Genomic DNA, 18,102 nt, shown 5'->3' on the forward strand with positions numbered 1-18,102 from the left:
GGTCATGTAATCTGTTCTAATTTTTTTTTTTTAAATTTTTTCAAAACTAGTTACGCCTATGGCTCTTGAGTGAAGGCTAATACGCATTTAACATTTGTGCAATGGGTGTATATATATAACCATTTTTTAATATTTATAAAATATCTTACGCATTTGATGTTGTGGTATCCTAATGTGTTAAGTAAATGGAGTTGGAGTATCGTGAAGAATAAGGATATTGGGCCTATACAACACTATTATTAAATTTAGTGTTTAAACTTAAATTAAGGTCTAAGATTTAGCGTTCAGGCCTTTAAATCCTTAATCAATGTATGTTTTATTCAATTTTTAATATTTTTAAAATTTAAAATGAGAATTTTTTTAACCCCGAAATATTAAAAATTGTTAAATTAAGGCTCAAAATTTAAATTAGGGTTTGGCCCTCAAGATTTACGGTTAGATTAAATTAGGATTTAGACTTTAAGGTTTAGGACCCTACACCCTAAATCGGTGGACCTTTTATTAATTTTTTTAATATTTCTAAAACCCAAAAAGGGATTGATGAACTCTAAAAATATTAAAAATTGTTAAATAAGCTGTATGTTTTTATTAATTTTTTTTATATTTCCAAAATTTAAAAGGAGATTATTGAACCTAAAATAATTAAAAATTATTAAATTAAGATATATCCATGTATTCAAAAATAATATTTTAAAAATAATTGTTAAAAACGTGGTATCAAATGATGTCTCGGAATATAAGCACCTGACACGAGGTCAAGTGAATGCTACGTGAATGCATTATTATCTTGAAATAAAAAAGGGTGTGTCAAACATTAAGAAATAAAAATAGCTCGGCATATTGGTTTGAAGTACGAAGATATGGGAGTTAGGTTACGCATTTGGTACCTGCCTATCCGAAGGGTCAAAGTTGGCCAAGTGTTTAGAATCGACTATTTTCGTAATACTTAAAGGAAAATGGGTTATATTTGTCAATTTTTACTTTTAGACATACATGTTATAACCAAAATATGCCAGTGAATCATTTCAAGTCAAATACGGGGTCAATTGAAATCAATTTAGGATAAAAGATGAATAATTAGGTTTCTGCTGCGATGCACGAGGGGAGGACGCGCCCTAGGGGTAGATCACGCCTTCGTTAGGTGAAATGGGTGATAATTGATTACTTGAATGCTGGATTACAATCTAGGAAGAATTGTTTGCATTCCATAAGCTGCGAACGCGTCCTGACCTTAGAAGATGCATTTTTTTGGATTCATTTGGATATTTTGGGCTTGTCCTCACCCGAGACAAGGCGAACAAGGACAATTTCTGAACAAGACATGCATGGAAGGAGAAATAGAGGATTATTTTTACTAACATATTTGTTATAGGTATTCTTTGAACAATTCCTTCCTTGAGTCAGTCAAAGAGGTGGATGTCAGTGAAAAACTTGAAGGCCTCTAGGGATATGCCTGATGAATGAGGACATTCTCCTATATTCAACAGGTGTCCTTGTTGGGGATGCGGGGTTAACATTGGTGTGTGTTTTTGGACCTCAATTTTTGTATTAAACGGGTGTCCTCATTGGGGAACTTTAGATTTATCCTGCATTTTGCACCCAAAAGCTTAAGATCACTTGTCCTGCTATTTGGTGGGTTATCCTCATTCAGGGGATATGGTCGCGTATAATATTTGAGGTGAACCGTGGCTATGCCTGCATTCGTAAATCAAGGGAAAGAGTTATAGCGGAGTGTTATCCTTGCGCGGGGAGATGCACTATTTGTGAAGTCCTACGATTATGAATGATCCTTGGGCCTTGACAGTTGGTCCTCATAGTTAGACATTCCTAAAACTAGCGGAAGATGGATTATGGAAGGACTTCTATTGGGCCTTGGAATAAGAAGTCTAAGTCCATTAGATTTCTTATTCCCCAAGACCTACGTGAGGCTTGATCCCTAAATAAAGGGTACGTAGGCACATTGAAAGGGGTTGGAAGTTGAGAGCTAAAAAAGGGCCACCACTGACCTTAATTAATCTCAACCATCAATTAACACACAAATACCACACACCACTTGATTTTTCGGTGAAGAACCACCATCGTAAATCTTGTTTCTGGAACGGAGGGATGCTGATCAAGGTCATTATCTTAAGGAGGAAAAAATGTCTTATAATCGTGATGAAAATTCTTATAATGGAAGTGATAGAGAATCTGAAGGAGATGCTGGGCGCAGTTATGCAAAGCATTAAACCTACGTTCCCAGAAACGTGGCAAATCCTCCACAAGCACCAGATATTGGAGGAACACCACTTGTGCTCATCAGCAACGCCGATATCTTGGAGTAGCTATACCACATGGGAGATACCTTGAATAGCTTCTATTTAAGGTTGAACACCATGGAGCATTGCAAGACAAGGAGAGGCCCCCGCTACGGTCATGTTACGGGGAAAACTCCTATGGTTGAAGAAAATACCCAAGATGTTCATGGTCAAACTAATGGAGGAAACCCTTGAATTACTCCACCGCGGTTGGAGTATTCTGATGATGTTGAGCCTACCGTGGAGCTTGTTAATGAGGAGACTGACGGGAGAAAAAAGCCTCAAATTAATAACCAAGTAACCCCGCATCCTCACAGATCTGAACGTACGATGGACGTGCATCGTTGTACGAAAATTATTCAGTATCAAGGTGAAAAAATGAAAGATTTCTCAACTATAAAAAGAAGGCTTGGCATGAGGCTAGGAGATGATGACTTGAGAATATTGTTGGAATGGTAAAAGGAAAGAAATGATAAAGAAGCGAGGCCCCGTGATACAACGCGTGTGCCCCATGTATTCCAAAGGGATAATAGGGTGCGGCACCGTGAATACGAGCGTGCCCCTTCATGGGTTAGATTGGAAACTATGGGCGAACTTATCGAAAGAATGATAAAGGGATATTGGGATACCATTATGGAAGAGGCTCCCCACATGGAAGGCATGAGGGAGTGCCCTCCGAGAATGGTGAAGTCCCTTTTATTGTTTCTATTGCTTCTCATAGTGCTACAAAAAATGCACCTAGGACGTGTCCTTATGATAGAGATGACGCTCAAACTTAGAAAAGGCCGCACAATAACGGAGAAGTTTGAGGACGCGGCGAAGGTGACCTCAAATTCAAAGAGAGGCTCAAAATTAGGATGGAAACGTCCCACATCCATAGCCTCATGGCGAGGGGAGGCAAGATCCTCCAATATACCCGGGGTTGATTAGACGGTGCAGTGACCCCCATAGCCCATTGTTCAAACCATCCTGAAGGTTTGGACATTCAATGTGGATAATCTAAAGAAGTTACTCAATCATATTGAAGGAGGAAGGGTCAGGGAAACCGAGCAAGCTCAATCTCCTTTTTTTGCCATTGGGAGGGAAGCGCAGTTACCTGCTGGTTACCTGAACACGACTAATGACTTACTCTATCATGGGAATTTTGATACCGTAGATTTTTTTGGGAGATTTAATATTAAGATGGATGTATATCAAGTACTTGATTTAGCTATATGTCGTCTCTTGACAACTAGTTTCAGAGAGGGTGCTCAATAATTGTTCCAAAAACCCGGGCACGAAGTCATCACATTGTGGGAGCAAATTAAAACTCTATTTCTAACTTAATTCCAAGCCGATGTGAAATATACTACACCAGTAACTATATTGCCAAATGTTAAGAAAAATGAGGGCGGAAGTTTATCCTCTTACTTCAAGATGTTCAATGCAGAGTCTACCTTGGTGAGAGGTACAACGGATGAAAAGCTGAAGAGTTTTCTCATATCAAGATTGCAGGTGGGAACATATTTCTAGAAACATTAACAAGGGAAGGATCCAACATCGTATCCCGATGTGCATGCTCAGGCTGAATCTGTCAAGGCAATTGAACAATCGCATGCTGAGACTAAAAAGAATGATGGTGTGAGCAATCCGAAGGGAAGAGCTAAGAGAAGGGATATATCTGCAAGTCTAGAATATCGACGAAAAGCTTGAAGCCCCAATCAAGTGAATGCTACTTGTACACGGAGAGAATGGAATCCACCGTCGAATTCTGAAAAAAGGGTGAACAACTATACTCCTTTGACTACATCTATTGATCACATCTTTGAGGTTAACAAAGACATGAGACTCTCCAAGAAGTTAGAATGTTTGACTTCAAGGCAAAATAGGGACAATTAGAAGTATTATGAATACCATGAGTCTACTGGGCACGATACTCATGAATGTCATCACCTGAACGATGAGATTGAGGAGTTAATCAATATTGGCAATCTAGGAGAATGGATTGACAAGGTAAAGCGATACAGGGGAAACAACGATAAAGGGAAAGAAGAAGGGCATCCCTCGCGAGTAGACCTTGATGAGAAACCAACATATGTGAAATTCTAGAGAGCCGGGAGTATTAGAGCAATCTTTGGAGGATATCCGCTAGTTGGCGATAGTAATCGAGTGTTGGAGAGGCATGTTAGGAAAGCAAGGTATCAACCACTCACCAATATTCATAGCCGGGAGGATATTCCAGCAAAAATGTTCAAGGGGGAATTCCCTAATGTCACTTTCAGAGAGATGAAGTCGAGATGAGTGCATTACCCTCACAATGATGGACTGGTGATAAACATGTTCATCGGGTCGATGAATATTTATCGAGTTTTCCTCGATAAAATAAGTTCCACAAACATCCTATACTACAACATGTACAAGAAGTTGGGATTCTAGGGCAGTAATATGAACTACGAAGATGACCAAGTTTATAGTTTTACTGGAGAAGTGGTAAGAGTCATTGGTTCAATTTGACTACCTGTTACACTTGGGGAAGGAGCTCTTTCTGCTACTCAGATGATAGAATTCAAGGTGTTGGAAGACCTTGGTTGCGAGCTTTCAGGGTAATAACTTCAATACATCATCTGATGATAAAGTTTCCTACGCCCAACAGAGTGGGAAACATGCAAAAATCACAGTTGACTTGCATAATTGTTATCAGAAAGCTGTTAAGGAATTTTGCAGAAGAAGGTATGAAGGAAGGAGTCCTTCTAACGAAGACACGAAAAACATGCAAGCTCAATCAAGTGGAGAAATTCATGCCAATTAATTTGTTGAAGATTGGAGGAGAGGAGCACTCATGTGGTGAATTGTGACGACTGAGAATTTTGCGACGTAATTAAGTCAATAAAGTATGTATTATGTGATGTGACTATAACTATGTGATTAAGTGCTGATTATTATCTTTTATGAACACTAGAGTTTAGGAGCGTGGATATAAATGTTCCAATTTAAAGAGTCAGCTTAGAAGTATAGCTGTGGTGTCGGGCCGTCAGGTAGAACGGAACCCATCCTAGTAAGGAATTAAAGAATATAAAATGTGAATTATGTGTGATTGAATGAAATGAATGAGTAATAAAGTATTTTGTCCTAAGTGACGTGTTGATTGATAATGAGAATAAGAAGAGTAATCAAAATACTGAGCGTCGGGCCGTCAGGCTGAATGTGACCAGGTACGCGTAAAAGAGGATAAAGATTAAAAAAGAATAGATTCTATGATCAGACTTGAGTCGTTATGTGATTATATATGTGAGATTGTTGTCTGTGTGCATGGCTATGTGATCTATGACAGTTTTTGTGAATTTTAAAGGAATTACGTGATTTAAATAAAGGTTTAATTAACCTTCGTGCATTTTTATAAAATCATTCGAGTAAGATAAAAACATGGGATTTATTCTGTGATCTTCGTAGTGGTCCTAGAGACTTTTAAAAATGATGAGTGAATTTGATTGTTGATCTCTGCATTTTTAAATTGATTTTATGTGAAAAATGTTATTATTAAAGCAAGTTTGCGAAATTCATATAAAATCAACCGTTCGCTCAAAATCTTATAATGAGTAATGGTTAAAAAGCTAATTTCGAGGCCTAAGTATTAAAAATGTCATTTTCAATAATTCTCAACTTCTCGAGAGAGATATATTTTATATTTAATCCTTGTTTTATTTTAGTAAAAAGATGGGACAAGTAAGAGTGAAAAAGGAATTAGAAGATTACCAAATTACCCTTGTTTTTGAGTGATATATAAACTCAATCCCTTTCTTTCTTCTTCTTCTTGCTCCCGTGCTTTCACTTTCTCTCTTCTCTCTTTTCTCTCATTCTCACTCGAACACTCTCTCACTCGGCTTTCTTCAATCTCTCTTGGTATACCTCTCTTTTCTTTGATCAAACTCACCAATCATCCCTAAATCTTCTGGCTAAACACTTATATGTAGGTAGAAGTGTGTGCATGTTAGGGCGAAAACACGCACTAATATTCACGCAAGTATACGCGTTCACAAGTAATATAGAATACTTTCTAGTTCGTTCCCTCAGAGACTCAGACTAAATTATTGTCTAATTAAACTTACTCACCAATGTACGATTACTTCTCAATGTTAAGATAATAACACTTAAAATTGTTGATCAAATATTAACTATAATTAACTACTTAATTAACCACTTAACTAACACTTCAAATTATCAATAATAAAACACTCATGAGATCACAACTTCATTATTACTTCCTTCTATAGCCTTTGTTATTACATTTAGCATGTGACAGTGATGACATTAATCGAATAACACGAAACTGATAAAAGCCAACTTTCATTGTAATAATACCATTCTACCAAGCATCCACAATTAAGATAGAAGTTGAATAGTCATCAATTATGTTGAGTTCCTATATGTCTACAGAAATTGACAACACAATGATTTAAGCACAAGTTATTCCTTTTGACTACATAGGGCAAATAAAACTGTTAGAGTTACCCACTAATCATGCACAACGTACATGAACCTATGCTAGCATGGCAAGTTCTAAATCTCAAGATCCACCGTCGCTTTACAAGAGATTAACACCCTATCTTATATGTTCGCGACGCACATAAGACGAATACGCACAACCAATACTAGATATCATGCAATCATCACACACTAAAGTATTAAACAATTAACTAAAGAATTCCATAATAAATCCATTGTAACCCCATGATCACGATTAGCCCATAATAGAACTCATCGCCATCATGGGTTCATATGAAATCATGATAAACAAACACAAGAAAATAATAACTAAACTAATTATATTAAAACAGAGTATGTCGCAAGAGTAAATAAGTCAAAGCAAGAAAACTAGCATCCAACGTTACAACGAAACAAGAATCACAAGAATATATGCTTCCTCTTCGTTGCGGTGTGCTAAATTGGTCTTCTTCCTTATCTCCTTCGCTTCTTGCGTAAAACACAATCTAAAACATAATCTCCTTAATACTCTCTTTTTTTCTCCATGAAAACGTCTCAAATCTACCTATATAATAGTCCCATAAAACTCAGATTACATAGAAGTTGGAAGCCACACAGAAGTAGAAGTCTAAAATAATTCAGCTTTTTCCCCGACCTTGCGCGGCCGCTCAGCATTCCTACGCGGGCGCGCAGGCTGCTGCGCGGCCGCTCAGCATTGCTGCGCGGGCACGCAGGACCCTACTGGAAAAATTCCAAGCTTGCTCCGTTTCTTCGCCGTAATCTGCCCATTCCTTTCCTCTCGCAATGGTGAACACATGCCAAGGCTTATTCTTGATGATTCATCCCCCGAAATGCAACTAATACCCTGAAATGCATAAACACTAGAAAAATGCATTAAATACACAAAATACTTAATTTCAAGACACCAATTTAAGCCATTTTAAGACGTTCTAAGTGGTATAAAATGCCACTTATCACACCCCCAAACTTAAATCGATGCTTGTCCTCAAGCGTCACAGACTCAAAACAAATAAAAAAAATATGCATGAATGCAATCTATATGAAAATGCAACGATCCCCCTTACTACAATTAACCAACCAAATTGTCACATCTCAACGAATGCAGTTAGACATCTAAAGATCAATAAACTCATGCAACCGGACAAACAGCCAGAAACGTGGTGTGTGCGAATGCTTAACAGATATGCTTCGGAACTAGACCAATTACTATGACTAGACTATCCTCAAGGCAATCCTACGATTATACAAAGAATAAAAATTCTAGGCACAAAGTGATATACAACACTACAAGAACTCTGGAGCTTACTACGGAATTGTGCTTTTTATTTACAACTCAAATGCTTGTTTGACCGTGCAATGAGTGAGATCCACAAAAGACTTATACAATGGTATCCATGTAACGAGCGTTAGGTTAGCGGATCCCAGACTCTAAAAGCCTTAGGTCACTAGGCACAAAGTCCCCTAAGAACTTAATAACTCGAATACCAAAGAGCCCACTCTTGATCAATTATGCAATTTTTTTTTTTTTATAACTTCTGAGCAAGTGTGTTTCGCTCCATCTTACTCAACCCTAGACTACTCGCAACATAAGCGAGCCGGCTACTAGCCATTTGACGCCTAGCCACAACTAGCAACAACTTCCATATTTTTTTTTCTCCAAAAAAATTTTCTTTTTCATGTTTTTATCACTAAGAACCTATAATCGAATTCTAAGCATAATAAATAGATTGACCTTGAAAACAACCAAATCATAACAACAATCTAGCCCTTACGCATTCTTTAAGACTCAGTGGACTTACAATTGTTTCTAGCATGCATATCAACCTACACAACTTAATATCACTTTAATGCTATCACTACACTCGCATCAATATCACAATTCAGTCGATAAATCATTGCAAAAGGGATCATAGTAAATGCATGAGCTACATGACATTCATAAAAAAAAACTATATGGCATAAATTATGCAACTATATGAACTAACTATCATGAATATGCAACTAAATGACACACACACAATATTCCTTTAACTACCACCCCCAAACTAAAAATCTTCACTGTCCTCAGTGAAAGTAGTAGAAAGGAACATAGGGTATACCTACTCGGAGTCATCATCATCATCACCCTCAGCGGGTGGAGTATCAGGCGGCGGGTATGCAGAGTCCTCACCAAAAACTGGCCACTGGATATCAGCTCCAAGGCCTCGAAAAGCAGTCCCTAACGCAAGGGTGAGCTCCTGAGCAAACCTACTCTGCGTCTCATACATGGCATCCATCCGCCGTGAAAGCCTCCTATACTGGGCATCACCCATCCCAGCACCCTCCTGAGCTCTCGACGAACCAGCCTCACCACGCCCTGGCCTAGCCATAGTAGCACCTCGTGCTGGACGCCCTCCTGGAAGATGATAACCTAGCCCATGCTCCTCAGGCTCACCACCGGTCCACTCCTACATCCCATTCAGAGTGCCAGAATCTATCGGAGCTGCTGGCAACTGCAACTGCTCATGAGCCGGCCAGTTCACTCCCACTGCTCGGCATAGCTTCGTAACCGTGGATGCATAAGGGATGTTCATATGCTTTGCTCCCCTCAAAAACTTCAGAATTCCTTGGTAGATAAACTCACCAAGGTCCACATAGTATTCCTCATTCAGAATTCCCCACAACAGCTGTGCTCTCTCAACTGTGACCTCATGTGCATGTGAAGAAGGCAAAATATTAGCACATATAAATGCATTCCATGCACGGGCATACCTGTTCATGGCGATCGCCGGAAAGTGACGATACTCATTATTGGCTGGACTGCGGTTCCAAACTGTGCCCGGTCGACAGAGAGTCGCACAAATCAAATCCAAGTCAAAATCCTCAGCAGTCTTTTCATTCCAGTTCTCCTCCTCTGGCTTCCTCTCTCGCTGTCCAATCACACGGCGAATCACCGCAGGATGATAATCAACCGTCAGCCCACGGACTACAGAAAACCCATTCTTTTCAGCCTTCGCGTTCGCGTAGAACTCGCGAACAACGCTCATCGGTACTGCTTCGGGTGACTCACAAAAAGCTATCCACCCCTTCTCTGCAATCATGGGCAACAACTCACCATCCCTCCCTGATGGTAAAAACCCCCTCTCCTTCAGAATCGGCTTCCCCAACAGCCTAGTGTACTCCTCCTCCGCAGCTCTGTCAGTTAACCGAGGCCTCGCAGCAGTGCCCCTCGAAGAATCAGCAGTAGGAACTGTGCTGCTGCTGTCAATAGTGCGTGCTCTCTTGGGTGCCATTGATTCGTGAATAGAAGTGTGTAAGAACTGATTTTTGATGTTTGTGAGAGGGTTTAAGTGTAGGAAGTTTTGTGGGAGATATGTAGGATAGGTGTATGTATATATAGGGTATGGATTAGATTAGGGTTTGGGAATTAAGGGTTAAAATGATGGGGTAGTGGGAACAATTCGTGGGTTTATGGGCTAAAACTGTTTTTGTGTTTTTTTTTTTTTTTTTTTTTCTGAACTGCAAAAAATTTTCTGGAACTCGACCCCTGCGCGGCCGCTCAGCATTTCTGCGCGGGCGCGCAGCAAGCTGCGCGACCGCTCAGTATAGCTGCGCGGGCGCGCAGAGGGTCTCTGGATTTTTTTTTCAGCCCCTGTTTTCTGATTTTTTTGTGTTTTTGGATAGGTTATTAACTTCTAAGGGTTCCTGTAACAACAATTCATGGGTTGCCTCCCACGCAGCGCTTCTTTTTCGTCATTAGCTTGACATTCCGTACCTTTCTCAAGTGGTCAACAAAATGGCACTAACCACCTCTCGGTTTGCCATGTCCCCATAGTAGTGCTTCAACCACTGACCGTTAACCTTGAATGCTTGGTCCGAATCATTCTCAAAAATTTCCACCGCTCCATGTGGAAACACAGTTTTGACAATAAAAGGTCCAGACCACCTTGATTTCAACTTCCCAGGAAAAAGTCGGAGCCGAGAGTTGAATAAAAGAACTTGTTGCCCTGGCACAAATAACTTAGGATGTAGCTTCCTATCGTGCCACCTCTTCACCTTTTCCTTATACATTTTGTTATTCTCGTATGCTTGAAGTCGAAATTCATCAAGTTCATTAAGCTGAAGCATTCTTTTCTTACCGGCTACATCTAAATCCAGGTTCAATTTCTTCAATGCCCAGTAGGCCTTATGCTCAAGCTCCGCTGGTAGATGACATCCCTTACCGTACACCAACTGAAACGGTGACATCCCTAGTGGAGTTTTGTATGCTGTTCTGTAAGCCCAAACAGCTTCATCGAGCTTTAAAGACCAATCCTTCCTTGACGGACAAACAACCTTCTCTAGAATGCGCTTTATCTCTCTGTTAGACACTTCCGCTTGACCATTTGTTTGCGGATGATAGGCAGTAGCTACTCGATGATTCATATTATAACGCTGCATCATAGAAGTGAACTTACGGTTGCAAAAATGCAATCCTTCATCACTTATGATTACCCGAGGCGTTCCAAACCTAGTGAAAATTTGCTTATGAAGAAAATTTAGTACTACCTTTGCATCATTTGTCGGTAAAGCTTTAACTTCGACCCATTTTGCGACATAATCGACTGCCAGCAAGATGTACTGATTATTGCAAGATGAGATAAAAGGCCCCATGAAATCGATTCCCCACACATCAAAGACCTCGACTTCAAGCATCACATTTAATGGCATCTCATCCTTCCTTGACAAATTTCCCACTCTTTGGCAACGATCACACCTTAAAACAAACTGATGAGCATCCTTGAACAAAGTAGCCCAGAAAAAACCTGCTTGCAGAATACGAGCTGCCGTCTTCTCACCTCCATAGTGTCCACCATAAACCGTGGAATGGCAGTCTCGTAATATCCCCTCCGTCTCACAGAACGGGATACATCTCCTGATGATCTGGTCAGCTCCCTGTCTAAACAAATATGGTTCATCCCACATATACCTCTTCACCTCATGCAGAAACTTCTTCTTTTGCGCGGATGTCAAATTAAGAGGCATTATATTGCTGACAAGATAGTTTACAATATCTGCAAACCATGGTTCTTCCTCCTGAATTGCAAACAACTGCTCATCCGGAAAAGATTCATTGATTAACGTCCTATCTTGTGAAGTAGAATCGGGATTCTCCAACCTAGAGAGATGGTCAGCTACTTGATTCTCGGTACCTTTTCTATCTTTGATCTCTAACTCAAATTCCTGAAGTAAAAGCACCCAACGAATGAGTCTCGGCTTCGAATCCTTCTTAGAAACCAGATAGCGAATAGCTGCATGATCAGTGAATACTGTTACTTTCGTACCAAGCAGATAAGATCGAAATTTCTCAAAGCCAAAGACTATAGCCAAACGCTCCTTCTCAGTAGTGGTGTAGTTCAATTGGGCACCATTTAAAGTCTTACTCGCATAGTAGACCACATGGAAGAGATTTTTCTTGCGCTGTCCCAGAACTGCACCTACCGCATAATCACTCGCATCACACATCATCTCAAACGGTTCTGTCCAATCTGGTGCTGTAATAACTGGTGCAGTGATCAAACTCTTCTTGAGAGTCTCGAATGCTGCCAAACATTCATCATCAAATTTGAAAGGCACATCTTTCTCAAGCAAATTGCACAACGGCTTAGATATCTTTGAAAAGTCCTTGATGAATCGCCGATAAAAACCCGCATGACCAAGAAAACTACGGATTCCTTTCACAGAATTGGGTGGGGGAAGATTTTCAATGACTCCCACCTTGGCCTTGTCCAGCTCCAGACCCTTGCTAGAGACCTTATGCCCAAGGATAATGCCTTCACGCACCATAAAATGACATTTCTCCCAATTAAGCACCAAATTAGTTTCCACGCATCTTTTGAGTACGGCGCACAGATTATTCAAATATTCATCATATGAGTGCCCAAAGACGGAGAAGTCATCCATGAACACTTCGACGTTATTTCCAATCATGTCAGAGAATATAGCCATCATACATCTCTGAAAGGTGGCCGGGGCGCCACATAACCCAAACAAAACTCTACGAAAAGCAAATGTGCCAAATGGACAAGTGAAGGTAGTCTTTTCCTGATCCTCTGGTGCAATACAAATCTGATTATACCCGGAATAACCATCCAGAAGACAAAAATACTCATGTCCCGCCAATCTGTCAAGCATTTGATCAATAAATGGAAGAGGAAAGTGATCCTTCCTTATGGCCTTGTTCAATTTCCTATAATCCATGCATACTCTCCATCCTGTAACTGTTCGAGTAGGGATGAGCTCATTCTTTTCATTTGCGACCACAGTGATACCTCCTTTCTTAGGTACACATTGTACGGGGCTCACCCACGAGCTGTCAGAAATAGGATAAATGATGCATGCATCTAGCCATTTCAGAATTTCTTTCTTCACCACCTCCTTCATGATGGGATTCAGTCTTCGTTGCTGTTCCACAGTTGGCTTACTACCTTCCTCTAGCAGAATTTTATGCATACAATATGAAGGACTTATCCCCTTGATGTCTGCTATGGTCCATCCTATCGCCGATTTGAATTCTCTCAAAATCCTTAAGAGCTTGTCTTCCTCACTACCTGAAAGGTCAGCTGAAATAATAACAGGTAACGTAGATGAATCACCTAAAAAAACATACCTCAAGTGTTCAGGTAGTGGTTTGAGCTCCAAGGTAGGTGCTTCCTCTATTGATGGTTTGAGCTTCCCTTCAGCATTCTTAAGGTCAGAAGTACCAAGAGATTCAAATGGTATGTCCAGCTTTCGCTTCCAGGGAGAAGCGTTCAGATATTGTAATTGCTCGTTGCTATCTTCATCATCACTGTCAAATTCCCCCACTAAGGCCTTTTCCAATGCATCAGACATTAGCATGTGCTCGAGTTCCGAAGTAACCGCGGAATCAATCACATCCACTTTTAAGCACTCCTCATCTTCTGTAGGGAATTTCATTGCCTTGAATACGTTGAAGGTCACATCCTGATCTTGGACCCACATAGTAAGTTCTCCTTTTTGCACATCTATCAAGGTACGACCAGTAGCCAAGAAAGGCCTCCCCAAGATTATGGGAATCTTCTTATCTTCCTCAAAATCCAGAATAACAAAATCTGCTGGAAAGAAGAGCTTATCCACCTTGACGAGCACATCCTCAACTATGCCCCTTGGGTAAGTAATGGAACGGTCCGCCAATTGTAGCGACATGTATGTGAGTTTTGGATCAGGCAGATCCAGCTTTTTAAAGATCGACAAGGGCATCAGATTAATGCTTGCTCCCAAATCACAAAGGCACTTGTCAAAAGTTAGATTGCCAATGGTGCAAGGAATGGTGAAGCTTCCTGGATCTTTCAGTTTTGGTGGTAACTTTTGTTGCAGAACCGCGCTGCATTCTTCCGTGAGAGCAACGGTTTCAAGGTCATCCAGTTTCACCTTCCTTGAAAGAATAGTCTTCATAAACTTCGCATAACTAGGCATTTGTTCCAGAGCCTCAGCGAAAGGTATATTGATGTGAAGTTTCTTGAACACCTCCAGAAACTTCCCGAACTGTCTATCCAGCTTTTGTTGCTGCAATCTCCTAGGAAAAGGTGGTGGAGGATAGAGCTGTTTCTCCTCTGTATTAGCCTCAGGCAGAGTGTGTTCAACAGTAGTCTTCCTTGGTTCCGCCGCTTTCTCCTTTTTCTTAGATTCTTCATCTCTAACTTCAGCTTCTACTTCTTTTGCCTTTTCATCCTCAGCTACTTTGCCAGACCTTAAGGTAATAGCCTTGACTTGCTCTTTAGCTTCCTTCCTGCCTGGTACTTCCGTGTCACTGGGAAGAGTGCCAGGTTGACGATTGAGCACTGCATTGGCTAATTGACCGATTTGATTTTCCAAGGTCTTGATAGAGACCGTCTGACTCTTGCACAACAGCTTAAGTTCCTCAAAATCAGCACTAGTAGGTGCAGCTGCACTTCCCTGTTGAGGATATGATTGCCTTGTAGCATACTGCTGTGGTTGCTGGAATCCAGGTGGGTTAAACTGTTTACTCACCCCTTGCTGATATGGTGGCTGAATAGCATTCTGATTATTCCCCCAGCTGAAATTTGGATGATTTCTGTTATTAGGATGATAGGTCGCTGGCACAGGCTGCTGTTGTCGCTGATAATTATTCACATACTGAACAGATTCGTTGACAAGAGAACACTGATCCGTAGCATGAGAACCTGCACAAAGCTCATAAATCATAGCTATTTGATTAACTCCATACGTAGCCAGAGAATCAACCTTCATTGATAGCGCTTGGAGCTGGGCTGCAATAGCGGTGGCTGCATCAACTTCCAGAATACCTGCGACCTTGCCGGACGTCATCCTCTGAGTTGGGTTTTGATGCTCATTTACAGCCATTGTCTCTATAAGATTATACGCCTCAGTATAGCTTTTAGCCCATAAGGCTCCTCCAGCTGCTGCATCGAGCATGGGCCGAGATTGGGCCCCCAAACCATTATAAAAACCAGTGATTACCATCCAATCCGGCATTCCATGATGTGGACATTTTCTCAACATTTCCTTGTAGCGTTCCCAAGCCTCGCACATAGATTCTGTAGGTTGCTGCGCAAACTGAGTAAGAGCACTCCTCATAGCAGCAGTCTTTGCCATTGGATAAAACTTCACCAGAAACTTTTGCGCAAGATCTTGCCACGTAGTGATGGACCCAGCTGGTTCAGAATGTAACCAGTCTTTAGCCTTATCCCTCAGTGAGAATGGGAAAAGCCTCAACTTGATAGCCTCATCAGTCACGCCATTATACTTAAAAGTGCTGCAGATCTCGACAAAATTTCTTATGTGCATGTTGGGATCTTCAGTTGCCGCTCCTCCAAAAGAAACAGAATTCTGCACCATCTGAATAGTGCCCGGCTTGATTTCAAAGGTGTTAGCTTGAATAGCCGGATGAAGGATGCTTGACTGAATATCATCAAATTTAGGCCGAGAAAAATCCATAAGAGCTGGATCAGCTTGAACAATACGATCTCCCATATTTACAGTTTCTTTCTGCTCAGCGCCTGAATCCGAATCCTCAAAATCTAACTTCTCCGGAATATCAAGAACTTCGTTTGTCTCCTCAGTTGTATCTAAAGTCCTCTTGCGAGCACGAGAACGAGTTTGCATAAACGCTTGCTAAAGTACCTGAAACATAACCGAAAAGAGTAAGTAACTACTACGTCCTAATCACTGAGTCCTAATGACCAATGATGGTAAGTACATAAACTAAACAAATATGCCGAGTCCCCGGCAGCGGCGCCAAAAACTTGTTAGGGAGAAAACACGCACTAATATTCACGCAAGTATACGCGTTCGCAAGTAATATAGAATACTTTCTAGTTCGTTCCCTCAGAGACTCAGACTAAATTATTGTCTAATTAAACTTACTCACCAATGTACGATTACTTCTCAATGTTAAGATAATAACACTTAAAATTGTTGATCAAATATTAACTATAATTAACTACTTAATTAACCACTTAACTAACACTTCAAATTATCAATAATAAAACACTCATGAGATCACAACTTCATTATTACTTCCTTCTATAGCCATTGTTATTACATTTAGCATGTGACAGTGATGACATTAATCGAATAACACGAAACTGATAAAAGCCAACTTTCATTGTACTAATACCATTCTACCAAGCATCCACAATTAAGATAGAAGTTGAATAGTCATCAATTATGTTGAGTTCCTATATGTCTACAGAAATTGACAACACACCGATTTAAGCACAAGTTATTCCTTTTAACTACATAGGGCAAATAAAACTGTTAGAGTTACCCACTAATCATGCACAACGTACATGAACCTATGCTAGCATGGCAAGTTCTAAATCTCAAGATCCACCGTCGCTTCACAAGAGATTAACACCCTATCTTATATGTTCGCGACGCACATAAGACGAATACGCACAACCAATACTAGATATCATGCAATCATCACACACTAAAGTATTAAACAATTAACTAAAGAATTCCATAATAAATCCGTTGTAACCCCATGATCACGATTAGCCCATAATAGAACTCATCGCCATCATGGGTTCATATGAAATCATGATAAACAAACACAAGAAAATAATAACTAAACTAATTATATTAAAACAGAGTACGTCACAAGAGTAAATAAGTCAAAGCAAGAAAACTAGCATCCAACGTTACAACGAAACAAGAATCACAAGAATATATGCTTCCTCTTCGTTGCGCTGTGCTAAATTGGTCTTCTTCCTTATCTCCTTCGCTTCTTGCGTAAAACACAATCTAAAACATAATCTCCTTAATACTCTCTTTTTTTCTCCATGAAAACGTCTCAAATCTACCTATATAATAGTCCCATAAAACTCAAATTACATAGAAGTTGGAAGCCACACAGAAGTAGAAGTCTAAAATAATTCAGCTTTTTCCCCGACCTTGCGCGGCCGCTCAGCATTTCTGCGCGGGCGCGCAGGCTGCTGCGCGGCCGCTCAGCATTGCTGCGCGGGCGCGCAGGACCCTACTGGAAAAATTCCAAGCTTGCTCCGTTTCTTCGCCGTAATCTGCCCATTCCTTTCCTCTCGCAATGGTGAACACATGCCAAGGCTTATTCTTGATGATTCCTCCCCCGAAATGCAACTAATACCCTGAAATGCATAAACACTAGAAAAACGCATTAAATACACAAAATACTTGATTTCAAGACACCAATTTAAGCCATTTTAAGACGTTATAAGTGGTATAAAATGCCACTTATCAGTGCATGTATGTATACCCACTTGCATGTCGATGTGTGTGTGATGTGTGTGCTTGGTGTGTGTGTGTTCACCGGAGAACCACTTGGTTCTTGTTATTGTTGTTGATGATATCTTGTTTAAGCTTGATTCTTTGTAAACAAATGATGGAGAAGATGTGCATGTTAGTTATTTTGCGTAATTGATGGAAATCGGGGGTTTCATGGTTGGACACCCTCGAGTGAGGGCACCACCGAGATGCCACCGCCACCAGTGATGAACTCCGGTGAACCGGTGGTGAGCCATGATGTTAAAAACTGAGCTCTACTATACCAAACACTTATTTCGATTATTGCATGTGTCATACTTGAAAAACCCAAATGGTTTTTATCTTTGAAGATATTGATTTGAGTTAACTTGTTTAAAGTGATTATGGATTGTTATTAGATTAAAAAGGAATGAAATTGTTATTGCATGCTAATTTTAGGTTCAGATTTTATGCTAATAAGAAGAGTAATTTGATTTTTGTGAGTTAATCTTGGTAAACACTAAGTTTATATGGCCTAAAAGTGATTGCATGTTAGTTTTAAAGAAGATCAAGATATGCA

At 40.3% G+C, this 18,102-nt stretch overlaps 1 non-coding gene across 1 annotated transcript; it reads left to right on the plus strand.

Annotated features, from left to right (window-relative positions):
* The first annotated feature begins 15,273 nt into the window (after positions 1-15,273).
* On the plus strand, positions 15,274-15,380 carry LOC141687863 (small nucleolar RNA R71). The gene has a single exon (XR_012561342.1). It is a non-coding gene; the product is annotated as a small nucleolar RNA R71 (small nucleolar RNA).
* The last annotated feature ends 2,722 nt before the right edge of the window (positions 15,381-18,102 follow it).

Source organism: Apium graveolens, chromosome 9, assembly GCF_009905375.1.
Source record: "Apium graveolens cultivar Ventura chromosome 9, ASM990537v1, whole genome shotgun sequence".
Taxonomy (NCBI): Eukaryota; Viridiplantae; Streptophyta; class Magnoliopsida; order Apiales; family Apiaceae; genus Apium; species Apium graveolens.